The sequence below is a fragment of the Odocoileus virginianus genome, chromosome 12 (genome assembly GCF_023699985.2).
Source record: "Odocoileus virginianus isolate 20LAN1187 ecotype Illinois chromosome 12, Ovbor_1.2, whole genome shotgun sequence".
NCBI classification, from domain to species: Eukaryota; Metazoa; Chordata; class Mammalia; order Artiodactyla; family Cervidae; genus Odocoileus; species Odocoileus virginianus.
Genome location: NC_069685.1, coordinates 13,268,278 through 13,276,197, shown reverse-complemented (window position 1 = coordinate 13,276,197; position 7,920 = coordinate 13,268,278).

Genomic DNA, 7,920 nt, shown 5'->3' with positions numbered 1-7,920 from the left:
ACCAATGGCATGTACCTATGAGCCTAACATTTATTCAAGAGATGGCTAAGCACTGGCTCAAAGAGTGAAGGAATAAACATATTGAGGGCTGCTGATTGGACTCAGTACAACATCAGGGTAAACGGCAAGGCAACCAGTGTAGACACCAAAGTGGCCGAAGAGATGTCTGCCAGCTTGTAGAGATTACCCAGAGGAAAAGTGGATTTCTTGACTGTTGATGTAGACAATACTAGACTCTTGGGGAAATGAGGCCTGCTAGACTCTATATCAGCAGCAAGGAGAAAGTGTACCTAGTCTAAAGATACTAAAGATAGATTCTTTGGTGCAAATACATATATATCGATGGCTGCATACTTAAACCTTAGACAATTTGGGCTAACAAATAGAACTACAAAAAAATAGACAAATGGTCTTTGAGAATTGAACGTGAGCTTTCGTATATGTGGGGCACTGCTCTTTGCTTCAGAGCTGAATGGATCTTTGAAATACCAGGCCCTTTTGGCAAGTGTGAAGCACCAGTGTTGAGAGGCTAACATTTGGGAGCCATTTTTCTTTGGAGCTAGAACAGGAGTTTGAATAAAATCCAGTCTGAGTCAGCTTCTAAACAAAGATGAAATTCAAGTTTACAAAGCTTACTTGCAAGCTGCTTATTTATATATTTTTAACATTTGCCTTAAAAAGAAACATTGGTCTATAACTTCGTGAAATGCTGAGTTGAATACTCAGCAAAAGCAAACTTAAACTGCTTTAAAAACTTGTCTCCCAAGCGGGGCTGGCAGCAGTGCTATGGTGACCATCCAGGACACAGAGCCCTGGAAGCCCTCCCCCTGGGGCGTTAAGGAGCTTTTGTCCTTGCACAAGTCACTTCACTTCTTTAGGTCAGAAAGAGACTCACTTATTAGACAGGATGTCCAAGGCACGGAAATATGTTAATGGCTATTTTCATCTGACTTTTAGAGTTGAGGAATCTGAGTACAGCTAAGCCACTTGTCACCAGTCAAATACTGAGTCAGTAGGCTAGGAATGGTCTGCGTATCCCTTGACTCCCAGGCCCGGACTCTTTCTTTCTTCTCTCGTGTCTTTCCGAATGTAGCAGTAAATCTGGCTGTGTTTGATGAAAGGGCTTCCACTGTCAGTGCCACCCACAGATAAGCACTTCTGACTCTCTAGCTCCCACCTGGTATTTTTAGCATTCAGGAAGGCTTTCTCTGTGGACCCCACCTGTCTTGGCATTTCTGAAGTACATTCTACAAGCAAGCACAGGACAGAAAAACATAATTCCTTGCAATGAACCAGTAACTCCTAAAACCCTGAACATGCTCAGAGGAGCATCACTTGGATTAGTGGCTTAAATGCATTAGTCTAAATGATCTGACTGATTTTGCATTATGTAATAAGGGAAAACCTCAGAATGATGGAAGCATTACCTTGCAAAGCCAGCTATAGCTTTCAGAAAGAAAGTTTAGTGGTAAGAGAGATGGCAATGTAAAAAGAAAATTTAATCTTTCAGCTAGCCTCTAATGCAATACAAGACACAGCCAGGCAAGTTTTTTATCTACTCAGGCAATGGTAATAAAGCGGGGCAATAGGTCCGAGATCCTTGATTCTCAGTGTGATTTCCTTCAGAGCAGTTTGCAAAGATGGTTCGCTTTCACTGAGCCTTGAAAAGCCTATCTCCTATCCTAAAGTGAAAGTCGCTCAGTCGTGTCTGACGCTTTGTGACCCCATGGACTATACAGTCCCTGGGATTCTCCAGGCCAGAATGCTGGAGTGAGTAGCCTTTCCCTTCTCCAGGGATCGAATCCAGGTCTCCCACATTGCAGGCAGATTCTTTACCAGCTGAGCCACAAGGGAAGCCCATCTCCTGTCCTAAGGAACCTTCAGTTATGAAAAGGAGCTCACACCACATATGAAAAGCCTCCACTTCATCTTTTTTTTTTTTTTTTTGCATGGAATACATTTTATACCTGCTCCACAGCTGAGAGAGGTAGAGTCCTGACCTCAAATGGTCACCATGTAGGATTACAACAACTCTCAATTTCATCGGGAGGATATTCAGTCTTTAGGTTCTTGTGGTAATAATAGTAATACCAGGCTCACACTAGCCTGTTGCTTCTAGAGCCTCAGCATCCTGAGAAGATGGCTCAGTGAGTCAGACCTGGCCTCCTCCTGGACGCTCTCTCCTTCCTTTCCACACATTTACGGCCAAATGATTCCTCTGACAGGCTCAATACAGTAAGTCCCCTGCATACGAACCTTCAAGTTGCAAACTTTCAGAGATGTGAACATGTGTTCACACTTCCAGTTGTGTCAATTAGTTCACGTATCTGTGAGATTACTGTACTGCAAGATTAAAAATGTTTTCTTTGTCTTTTGTGTTTGTTTTTTATGTATTATTTGTGTGAAAGTAGTATAAAACAATTACAGTACAACACTATATAGTTGATTGTGTTAGTTGGGTACCCAGGCTAAGTTTGTTAGACTCGTGAAAAAACTGGACTTAAGAACGAACTCTTGGAAGAGAACTGGTTCATATATAGGGGACTTACTGTATTGCCTCCTCAGGAGTTAAGTCTTTTTAACCTAACAACTCAGATGTACGTATGTACTTGTTCATGCTCAGTCATGCCTGACTCTTTGTGACCCCAAGGACTGTAGCCCATTAGTCTCCTTTGTCTATAGGATTTTTCAGGCAAGAATACTGGGGTGGGTTGCCATTTCCTTCTCCAGGGGATCTTCTCGACCCAGGGATCAAACCTGGGTCTCCTGCATTGCAGGCAAATTCTTTACATCTTGGGCCATTGGGGCTTCCCCAACAACTCAGAATTGGGTGTTGATTCACATGGGCCTGGCCCTGTCCTTGCCTCTCCCATCCCAATGATGAGTTTTGACTTTGAGTTTTGGACATGAAAGCTCTTCTGATTTTGCTTACCTAGGACCCAGCACCTTCTTCCTCTGCCCTGTTGTTCTCTCTCCTCCAGTAGCTGAGGGTATGGGCAGAAGAGTTTGAGAAGCTTAGATTCTTTGATCTTTGTTTATCAATGGAATGACTTTAGGCAGAATTGTTCCTAGGAGTCTGAGTTACTCACCTACGCAATGGGGACAATAACAAAACCTATCTCAGACAGTCAGAGAGTTGATATGAAGATGAAATGAGATACAGTATGTAAAGCACTTAGCACAGAGTCCATAAAAACTGCTTAGTAAGCTTAAGCAATTACTATTAATATCAATACAATGTACATAGAAGTATAGCAATTCTATTGCTCTGTGCTTTATTCAAGTCTTTTTCTCTTGGGTGGAAATTTATATATTTCTCCAAAGCTTAAGCTTTTTCTTAATTAATAGGTCAAATAATAAGCATTTATGATGTAATTAAAAATGGTGCAAGATAAGAAAAAAAAAAAAGCCTTTTCTCCCAAAATTGGATTGTAGATTGTTTTTTAAGTCAGGAACTATGTTTGAAAGGGTTTTCAGATCTCCTTCACAACTGAGCCAAATGTAGAGTACCTGGGGAGAATGAATAGAGTTTTTGATTGGTTTGAAACCAGAGCAAGGTATAAAGTCATATCTTATGACTAGAACTCAGTTGGAAATTTTGCACCTGCAAGCTGAGAAAGGCAGAATAGGTAGTCTTCAGAAAGCAGTAACTGAAAGCCCACTCAACGCAGAGCCCTGTTAACTACAGCATGCCTTTAGCCTAGGGCACCTTGACCACTCAGAAGAGAACCAGGTGTTGGGCCGGCCCTCAGCTACTATACCCTGTATGCAAGACTCTGCCTTAAAATCAAGTGCAAGCTATCAGAAATGCTCAGAAAGAATTGCTCAGTTGATGCACAAAGTATTCTTCAAAACAGTGTAAATAAAACATTCCTGCTCACCATCTTTGATTCCTAATTATTTATTAGACTATCTGGCAAGGGTAATACCCCAAGAGATACAGCTTTTCTCTATCAGAGACTCACTGAAAGACAGTCATCAGGGCTACAAAAAGGAGGAGAAAGAGCAGCACACGTCAACCGCCAGCGCCAAAAAACATGTCTTTGGGTGTTTATGTGTCTGGAAAGTTTTGCATTTAAACACAATGAAGTTAATAAACACAGATTTATGAAATCCTGTCTTTCATCCACGAACTATGGCAGATTTGAAATACATGGATTCTATTTCTGAGTGTTGAAATTCAAAAGGATGGAAAAATCCCAGGACTAATTCTTAACCACAGTCACAATTTTTACTGGTTTGGAGAATTATCTTGACATTTTTTCCTCAATTGCATTTAGGCATCAGACTTCCCTGGTGGCTCAGAGCTAAAGAATCTTCCTGTAACACACGATACACAGATTCAATTCCTGGGTTAGGAAAATCCCCTGTAGAAGGAAATGGCAACCTACTCTGGTATTCCTGCCTGGGACATCCCATGGACAGAGCTAATCCATGGGATTGCAAAATAGTTGGACACAATTTAGTGACTAAATAGCAACAACAATCCAAGTGTATGTTTTATTCTAGTCTTTTAACTATTAAAAAAATAATCACCACAGTCCACACAGGTTGCCTTGGAATGTAGCCAGGGAAAGAAAAGGTAAGACCATCAAGCATATTCCAAATGTTATTAGTAATTTGGGGAACTTGAATATGTTGTTCTTTTCAAAATGATCACCAAGAGCATGTATTCTTTGGAGTTGAAATTTTGCTCCAAATATTTAAGGGACAAAGGCAAACCCAAAGAATGCTCAAACAACTTCACAATTGCATTCATCTCACACGCTAGTAAAGTAATGCTCAAAATTCTCCAAGCCAGGCTTCAATAATACGTGAACCGTGAACTTCCAGATGTTCAAGCTGGTTTTAGAAAAGGCAGAGGAACCAGAGATCAAATTGCTAACATCTGCCGGATCATTGAAAAAGCAAGAGAGTTCCAGAAAAACATCTATTTCTGCTTTATTGATTATGCCAAAGCCTTTGACTGTGTGGATCACAATAAACTGTGAAAAATTCTTCAAGAGATGGGAATACCAGACCACCTGACCTGCCTCTTGAGAAACCTATATGCAGGTCAGGAAGCAACAGTTAGAACTGGACATGGAACAACAGACTGGTTCCAAATAGGAAAAGGAGTCTGTCAAGGCTGTATATTGTCACCCTGCTTATTTAACTTCTATGCAGAGTACATCATGAGAAACTCTGGGCTGGAAGAAGCACAAGCTGGAATTAAGATTGCTGGGAGAAATATCAATAACCTCAGATATGCAGATGACATCACCCTTATGGCAGAAAGTGAAGAGGAACTAAAAAGCCTCTTGATGAAAGTGAAAGAGGAGAGTGAAGAAGTTGGCTTAAAACTCAACATTCAATAGCCAGGACATGGAAGCAACCTAGATGCCCATCAGCAGACGAGTGGATAAGGAAACTGTGGTACATATACACCATGGGATATTACTCAACCATTAAAAAGAATTCATTTGAATCAGTTCTAATGAGATGGATGAAACTGGAGCCCATTATACCGAGTGAAGTAAGCCAGAAAGATAAAGACCATTATAGTATACTAACACATATACATGGAATTTAGAAAGATGGTAACGATAACCCTATATACAAAACAGAAAAAGAGACATAGATGTATAGAACAGACTTTTGGACTCTGTGGGAGAAGGTGAGGGTGGGATGTTTCAAGTGAACAGCATCGAAACATGTATATTATCTAGGGTGAAACAGATCACCAGCCCAGGTTGGATGCATGAGACAAGTGCTCGGGCCTGGTGCACTGGGAAGACCCAGAGGGATGGGGTGGAGAGGGAGGTGGGAGGGGGGACCGGGATAGGGAATACATGTAAATCCATGGCTAATTCATGTCAATGTATGACAAAAACCACTACAATATTGTAAAGTAATTAGCCTCCAACTAATAAAAATAAATGAAAAAAAAACAACATTCAGAAAACTAAGATCATGGCATCTGGTCCCATCACTTCATGGGAAATAGATGGGGAGACAGTGGAAACAGTGTCAGACTTTATTTTTGGGGGCTCCAAAATCACTGCAGATGGTGACTGTAGCCATGAAATTAAAAGATGCTTACTCCTTGGAAGGAAAGTTATGACCAACCTAGATAGCATATTAAAAACCAGAGACATTAAAAAATAATTAAAAAAAAAAAAAAAGCAGAGACATTACTTTACCAACAAAGGTCCGTTTAGTCAAGGCTATGGTTTTTCCAGTGGTCATGTATGGATGTGAGAGTTGGACTGTGAAGAAAGCAGAGCACCGAAGAATTGATGCTTTTCAACTGTGGTGTTGGAGAAGACTCCTGAGAGTCCTTTGGACTGCAAGGAGATTCAACCAGTCCATCCAAAGGAGATCAGTCCTGGGTGTTCATTGGAAGGAGTGATGCTGAACCTGAAACTCCAATACTTTGGCCACCTCATGTGAAGAGCTGACTCATTGGAAAAGACCCTGATGCTGGGAGGGATTGGGGGCAGGAGGAGAAGGGGACAACAGAGGATGAGATGGCTGGATGGCATCACTGACTCGATGGACATGAGTTTGAGTAAAGTCAGGGAGTTTGTGATGGACAGGGAGGCCTGGCGTGCTGCGATTCATGGGGTTGCAAAGAGTTGGACACGACTGAGCGACTGAACTGAACTGAACTGAAAGTTTCAAGTTATCCCACCTGTTTCCTTGGCCTGGAGATTTTCTCAAATAATGGAGTTTCACAGTAATTATCAGGTCGACAGGGCCTGAGTCTTTAGTAAGAATCTGAAAGTGTTTCCTTTTGCTTCCTTATCACTTTTATTAGGTGACATTTTAGTGGCTATAAAATAGTTGCAGTTTGTAAAACTTTGTTTATTTGTCAGAATTAAGCCCTTTTAAAAAATATCCAATATTCTACAATATAAAATTTCTCAGAAAAATTCTAGAATTAAACTATTGTATATTACTTGTGTCTGTCTGCAATTAAATTCTTATAAATGATTAGTGTTAGTAGCTCAGTTATGTCTGACTCTTTGTAGCCCCATGGATTGTACCCCGCCAGGCTCCTCTGTCTCTGGGATTCTCCAGGCAAGAATACTGGAGTGGATTACCATGTCTTCCTCCAGGGCATCTTCCCAAGCCAGGGACTGAACCCAGGTCTCCCGCATTGCAGGCAGATTCTTTACCATCTGAGACACCAGGGAAGCCCAAGAATACTGGAGTGGGTAGCCTATCCCTTCTCCAGGGGATCTTTCTGACCCTGGAGATCTTTACAATCTGAGCAACCAGAAAAGCCCCTATCAATGATTGGGTCCACGTGTTTTAACTCTAGTTCATTTACTTCACAAACAATTGCTTATCCCATGGTTAATGGAAATCAGCTTCACTGAGTATAAATCATCGGGTTTACTCATACTCAGTGAAGCTGACTTCCAATAACCATGGGATAAGCAATTGTTGGTGAAGTAAATGAACTAGAGTTAAAACATGTGGAGCCTTATTGTATGGGCTTGGACCCATCTCACTTCACTGTTCTGGATGTGTTCATCCTACCTGGACCTCGAGAAAAATAATGTCAATTTGCCAGCCTCATAAGACTGCTTGGAAGGTCTGGTGATGTGAACATTTGATGAAAAAGAAAGTGTTGTGCAAATTTCTTCACTATTCCTGTGAAGTCTTGTGACTAGCTCTCTAAGTACCATTTCACACCGTTGACCTCTGATTTTCTCTTAGAAGTCATAATGCTCATTTTCAGGTTTTCTTCTACTATTTTGGCTTCTCCTTTAACATCTACTGAGCTGGTTTAGTGGATCCTTTCCTACCAAACCATTCTAGCCAGAGTTTCCCTGAAAAGAGATGAAAGCTTGCAGGCAGATAGTTTATTTGGGCAGCAATCTTAAGGAGCAAGTTTGAGACACGGATTGAGTGCAAAAGGAAAACAAGGGA